We start from the raw sequence: 7,158 nt of genomic DNA, 5'->3' as shown, positions 1-7,158 counted from the left end.
GGCAGATTTCATGCTCCCCTTTTCCCTTCACACGGCAAACCTGAAGCCATGCATGGAGAAGGAGGCATACAAAATGGAGAGGGCCTGTATTCCTGAGTTACTGCTTGGAGGAGAGGCATGCAAGAGTGCTGCTGTCCAGGAACATTCCCACTGGACTTTGTATGCATGAGAAAGAAATCTTTCTTGTGCTGAAATTTGAGTGTTGCCACAGAGGACAACCAATCCTGATACAACATACTGACATTATTAGAGTAGATCTAAACCTTATTAAAAGAATACTGAATAGTGACAGTATGACTGCTTTGATTACTGAACATCACTTGTCTAGCACTAAATACCTTGTATAAAAACTCTTGTGCAACCAAGAGGCCAATGGGTAAGTAAACTGTGGTACATTCAGACAGTGGAACATTATTCAGCACTGAAAAGAAAATGAGCTATCAAGCCATGAAAAGACATGGAGGAATCTTAAAGGCCTATTACTAAGGGAAGGAAGCCAATCTGGGGGGTGGGGAGGGAACTGAAGACTGTAAGATTCCAATGATGGAATGTTCTGAAAAAGGCAAAATTATGTAATCAGAAAAAGTTCCATGGTTGCCAGGGGTTGAAGGTGGTAAGAGGGATTAATAGGCAGAGCAAAGAAGATTTTCAGGTAGTGAATATACTCTGTATGTTATTATAATGATAGATCCACATCATTATCCATTTGTCTAAACCCACAGAATATACATCACCAAGAGATATAATATAATATAAACCAGGGATGATTCTGATTCATCAGTGTAGGCTTATCAGTTGTCACATAAGTACCACTCTGGTGGGGGTACTTGTTGATGATAGGGAAGGTTATTCATGTATAAGGGCAATCAGTATATAGAAAATCTCAGTACCTTCCCTTCCATTTTTCTATGAACCTAAAACTGCTCTAAATATAGCCTTTTTAATAATAAAAAATTTTGTAAAAAATAGAAAACCAAAAAGATGTTTATATGAGCAATCATGTTTGGCTAGCTTCAAAACAATGCAATGCAATCTTCAAAACTGCTGTTTATTTGTATCTTCTGCTAAAATAATATATGAATACCTCCAAATGTGTAAGCTTGCTAACCAGAATCAAAATAGAACCGTTGAGAAGCATGAAGAATCTGGGGGATGAGTGGGTTGTAGGGAATGGATTAGGATTTCTGCTTTATCTCAGAAACATATCTAGAACTCCTGCTGAAACAATACTGAATGTTATTAATGATTTTTATTGTTTTAGTAATACTAAAATATAATTCTGTACTTTTCATATAGACTCATAAACTTGGATAAGGATTCTGAGACACACTTCTATCTCCCATTTAGTCACATTCCTGGTCTCCACATCAGCATGCCAATATAAAGTAAGATAAAACACAGGTGTTAATTATTAATAGGACTGTGCTGATACAGAAATAGTAAAATAGTAAGTTTTATGTCAGTTGCCCGAGTATTTTAGGAGTAGAAAGTAGAAGTTAAGATTATGTTGACAAGTAAATTGTATGCTGAGGTTGCCGTGAGTTCCTTTTTCTGTGTATGTCCTAATCCCTAGAATGTTCACAGGTGAGGCATGCTGGCACCTAAGGCAACTGGGAAGCGACAGAAGCAGAAGCTGGGGAAGGAGCCTGGAAAACACAGCTTAATACAATGGCTACCCTTAACAGTACAGCTGAATGATTCACGGTACAGAAGGTAGGCTTAGCAGCAGTTGAAGCTATTTCTGAGATCTAAGGGTGTCCAGCTGTGAAGTGGGGCAGGGATTGAAAAGAAAGTTACTGTGTTGGCTCATACTCAAAACAAGTGGGCAGCAGCAGCATTTTGACTATGAAAGAAGTACAACACGCGGACTGGAGCCAGGGAGGATGGAGAAGGTAATGTTACTGGTGAGGAGAACATAAAGCAAGCAGGGTCTAGCCACTGGGTGGGAAGTTTAAGGCATAAACAGATTTGGAGCAGGGTTCAAGTCAAGGTTGACAGGAGAAGTACTGAAATCTTGGGCAGTGAAAATTAAGGCATAATATCATGAGGATCAACTGTCCCAAGTGATACTTCTGTTATTAACAATAAACATAAAAGTAACACCTGCTACTATGTATTGGTTAATATCTACATTATTAAATCATTACTGGTGCATTATCTCTATTTGGAGAGATGAGGAAAGGAACATCTTGGAAGATTTAATCACTTGGGCAAAGTCCTACAGTTAGTAAAAGCAGAGGTGGAATGTGGGTACAGGTTTTCTGAATCCCCACACCTATGCTCTTGGGTATAAATACGAGTATGTACCAGATACTACTAGGGGTTCAGTTCTCTGACATGCTGTCCTGCTCAGGATTTTTTGAGAACCTAGGTGTCCTGAATCAACTGCCAAGACATCAGAGACTTTAACTTCAAAAGACTCAGGAACATTCTCTCTTTCTTCCATATCACCCAAGTACTGTGTCCTCCATTCAGCAGATAAATATTCATTGTTCCTTTTTTTTTTTTTTTTAACTGGCCTTTAATACAAGTAGGACGATATAGGAGAGAAAATACAACAAAACCTACTCCTCTACTATGACAGGACATAGATTTATGCTGCTCAGGAGAAAGGAATTTTCTTCTCCACAATGTCAAGATGCAAAATACATTTTCTTATAAGTCATGAACCTTCAAGATTCACCTGTAATTTACCATCTGTGCAATTCTGAACCATTGATCAATTAGGTCAATTGAACCAATTGAACCAATTTAATAAAGTTGTATATACCTGGAGTTACTGGGTAGACAAATTGTCTTCTCAGGTATCCTCTAACCTCATGTATGCCTGGCATATAGTAAGCACTCTATAAAACTTGGAGGCTCTTATTGTTATTATTATTATGTATAAAGTAATCCATGTCACAGCTGCATAGATTGAGAACCCTCTATTAAAGTACTTCTGTATTTCCAGTGGCCATTAACCAGGACATCATTAGAGACTTGGGAAAAGATTAGCTAATGAGTGGCTCAATTCATTAATGAGGCAACTCAGCTGTGCTTTTTCTTCCCTTAATGGCAGATCTTCTTACTCTCCAAGGCACTATTTAAACTATTAAAATAACTAATGAGATCATTACTGTTGTCAGACAAGTCCCAGAATGAGCAGATATCTTTACTAATAAATGTAGAGTATTTGTTCCAGTGGAATGTCCTACATGCTTACTAACATAAGAGGAGAATCAAATTAAGAGCAGAGAGCCAGCTCCCCAACTTCTGGGTCCAAACACCAGAAAAGAGAGTAATCTAAAGTTATAAGTTTTTAGTCACAAAAATGGTCTTCTCACAATATTATTAAATTGTGAGAAGACAATTTAAGGTTGAATTTTTCAATGATTTTTTTAGAAAGATTTTATTTATCTATTTGACAGAGATGACAAGTAGGCAGAGAGGCGGGGGGGGGGAGGAAGCAGGCTCCCCGCTGAGCAGACACACCCCCCCCCCAATGTGGGGCTCGATCCCAGGACCCGGGATTATGACCTGAACTGAAGGCGGAGGCTCAACCCACTGAACCACCCAGGTGCCCCTTCGATGATTTTTAATGTGAGTGAACATTAAGGCCTAAGTTGTCAGATTCACATGAAGTATTTATCTTACCTGGCAAAGACTGCTATTGATGATTAGTAAATAAAAAATATACAAGATCAATAACGTGTAATATCAGCATCCAGGGATTCCCAAACCTGTCAGATAGAGCTTCCTGTTTCCTCCAGGATGGGTTTTGATTTCTGGTAGGGAACAGTGTGGGGGATAGGTTAGCAAAAAGCTGCCATGGAGTTTAGGGCCCTCTTAGCTTATTTATCTTCTGTATCATGTAGCTCTTTCTGGTTCCAATGTTCATTTGTCAATGCAGCACCTGCCCATGAATTGCAGGTTTATTGATAATAAACAATCTTTTGTAGACAGACCAAGAGTATCCTGCTAAAAGCATTTCTAGATGAGTAACTGGTACATAGCAACCCCTGAGAGACCCCGATTGAACAGTTCATGGTTGTAAGAGGTTCTGCTTAGAGCCAAGTCTGCTTCTGGTGTTCACAAAGAGGGTGAAATGTTTTAGACACCTGCTGCTAATAACCTTTTCTTTCCTAAAAATAAAGAGAAGTCAACTGGAATAGGAAATAAAATTTTGAAATTTTATTTGAAATAAAAACAGCCAGCTGTTATTTTCAGAACATCAAGCGCTATCAAGGGTCAACCATTTAAATTCCAGCCTGTTTGGATGTAAATGCAGCTAAATATCAAAATCACCATTGCTCCATACCGAAATAAATAAAAAATAAATTTAAGTAAGTCTTCATGATACTTAGAGAAAAATGTCACATTTTCCAGCATAATCATCTTTTAATCCAATCAAATCCCCTTAGAGTCAAAACAACTTGTATAAAACACAATCAGTTATTTGGCATATCTGAATGTGTATTTATTAAAAAAAGAATGCTTCAGAAGTATCAGAAAGGATAGTGTGATTAACCATAGTTCTTTTATAATGAACTCCTTCTGTAGTAACTCCCCCTTATTTTACCTAGTCCTTGAGTAAAATGCATTAATATTACTAAATGCTGCTGTAATCTTAAAAATGATGTCCACCTGTAAAGACTGGTCTTAATATATGAAAATCTCATAGCCAAAATAATATTCGATTCTATTGTAATAAAACTTGAGTACCGGAGGTAAGAAGAAACAGATGCGACTTTTCCTATTTATATTCCACTTACTCTTACTGTGTGCTTATGTCCAAGTTATCTTCATGTTAGAGATAGGACCAGAATCAATCTTTTAACTCCTTCATTTTTCTTTCCTAAAAACAGGGGGAAAACTGACAACCAAGCTAGTGCTGGGGTCTCTGATATCCTGGAAATATGCAATCATACTTTTATAAGAGACACATATTTAAATTGACAATACCCAGCACCGATATTTTTTCAGTGAATCAAGAAAATCTGTGTTACCTACTTTGTGCTTTGGAGCCTGTTTTTGTGTAGGATTCTGGGGAAATAATAAAGAATCAACTATATGTTCCATGTTTACGTGTCTGATATTTTCAAAGGCCTATGATATGTTTGTCACTGTATAAAGAAGGCTAACCCAAGTCCCTTCTCCATTGAACACCATGGTCTGGTGGGAAATAAGACAACTGAAAAGGTAAGTATGAAACACAGGATAAATCCGACACTATATTATGTGCAAAAGGGATAGGAATACGGAGACGTGAATGCATAATTGTGCCCCTGGGAAATTTTAATTGAAGTGTTAAAATTTGTGTTGGTTTGAATTACAGTTAGAGGTTTTCCAGGTGTAACTGGAAGGGTAGGGAATAGCATTACTGGTGGAAGAAAGAACACGTGCCCTGACAGTCTCATTCCCTCGGGCTTTCTCTGGCGAGAATTTTGGGAACTTTCCATCCTATCCAGGTGGCCTGCTGGTTTACTTGTTTAAATTGTTCTCATGGATCAGGAGAATCTGCTGGGGAGGCAATGAAATTTTCATAAGGCAGTGGGATGGTAGAAGAAAAGAAAACCTCTCTCTCTCCAACTGTGGATGTTAAAATCTAGGGGTATAATGAGGTATTAACCTGTGAAGATTAATTTTGAAGGAGGAACAAAATAAAATGGCTAAATACCTACATATAGGAGTCACAAAATCATGATTGCTCATGTTTATGACTGCAGCTGTTTCCTTTTATACCAGTTATTAGGAGCACAAATTATACATAACCTGGCATCAAAACAGGGGCTATAATGGACTGAAAATGGTGTCGCATCTATTGCAATGATGACCCTTCTGATAGTTCCCATCAGTTAGTTCACCCACTATGCCTAAGTGCCCAGACACACACTATGTGGGCTTAAAATCCTGGGAATTCCTTTGCCTACACCACCCCAGGCTGATCAACGTGGCATAAAATCTATGCATTTTAACGTAGTAAAAGTGTATGGTGACTAACATAACACAATTTTTTTTAAAAAGTCAGCTTTTCACAAACTTTGAGAGCTTATTGTTTTTTAATCCACTAAATTCACACAGAATGGGGGCAAGAGCTGAAATATTACACTGAATTTAAATATGGTAAGCTCACTATATTCAAATGGATCTCTAAAACCGAGAGGTAGTAAAAGGCTAGAAACAAAATGACAGAGACACAAAGTATAAGGGGTTGAGAAACAAGAGAATAAGCTCTTGGGTGAATAGCTTGGGCTAATGCTGTGGCTCTCAACCTGCTTTTCTGTGCTCACTTCACGGAAAAGACTGCCTTCCCTTAAAGGGCCAGTGACAGATCTGTACTATTTAAATGAACATGGGCAGGTCTCCTTGTTCCGTGGAACTTTCTACCTGTGTCCTGGAAAGAATCAAAGACCCCAAACTCTCATTCTAATAAAGTTCGGACACCTGGCCATGTTCATGAAACTCTGCACCCTTGACTTTCCTACATAATCAAGTAGCTCAGATTCTCTTTCGATCTCTATTCTCTCTCTCTCTCTCTCTCTATTTATTTATTTTAGATTTTTAAAAATTTATTTATTTGACAGAGAGAGAGAGATCACAAGTAGGTAGAGAGGCAGGCAGAGAGAGAGGAGGAAGCAGGCTCCCCGCCAAGCAGAGAGCCTGATGTGGGGCTCGATCCCAGGACCTCGGGACCATGACCTGAGCCAAAGGCAGAGGCTTTAACCCACTGAGCCACCCAGGCACCCCTATTTTCTCTCTTGAATGTTTCCAAATGGTTTACCTGACACATATTTAATAAAGTTCACAAATTTCTATCCTATCAATATTAAGTCATAGGAAATCATGGCATTGTCTTCAGTGGCAGTGTGGCTTTTATTAAATAATTTAACTTATTTAAAATATTTTGTAGAGTACCTGTACTTGATATTTTCTCAAGTATACAAATTCTCATTTTTAAATCTGTGCCTGATTCAAGGGAAATTTTGTCCATATGCTCCCAGTTAATTTGCATTTAGCTCACCAAATGTTGACATGAGTAGGGTTTTCAGTATAGGTCATTGGAAATTAACTTGCTTTCAAATTCTGAAATGACAGATTGTCTCAATGATGTAGCTTAGTGTAGTGACATTTAATGTCAACCCAATCATTTACTGATGCAAAATGTAAGATGAAAGT

General features: G+C 38.1%; 1 long non-coding RNA gene across 1 annotated transcript; it reads left to right on the top strand.

The window, feature by feature from the left end:
- The first annotated feature begins 585 nt into the window (after positions 1–585).
- On the top strand, positions 586–5,041 carry LOC101690275. The gene is made up of 3 exons (XR_001180487.1): positions 586–652; positions 1,585–1,713; positions 4,848–5,041. It is a non-coding gene; the product is annotated as an uncharacterized LOC101690275 (long non-coding RNA).
- The last annotated feature ends 2,117 nt before the right edge of the window (positions 5,042–7,158 follow it).

Source organism: Mustela putorius, unplaced genomic scaffold, assembly GCF_011764305.1.
Source record: "Mustela putorius furo isolate JIRA1106 unplaced genomic scaffold, ASM1176430v1.1 tig00537255_pilon_pilon_pilon, whole genome shotgun sequence".
In the NCBI taxonomy this organism is placed as follows: Eukaryota; Metazoa; Chordata; class Mammalia; order Carnivora; family Mustelidae; genus Mustela; species Mustela putorius.
The sequence above is the reverse complement of the archived record's forward strand: the minus strand, read 5'-3'. Positions and strand labels throughout refer to the sequence as shown.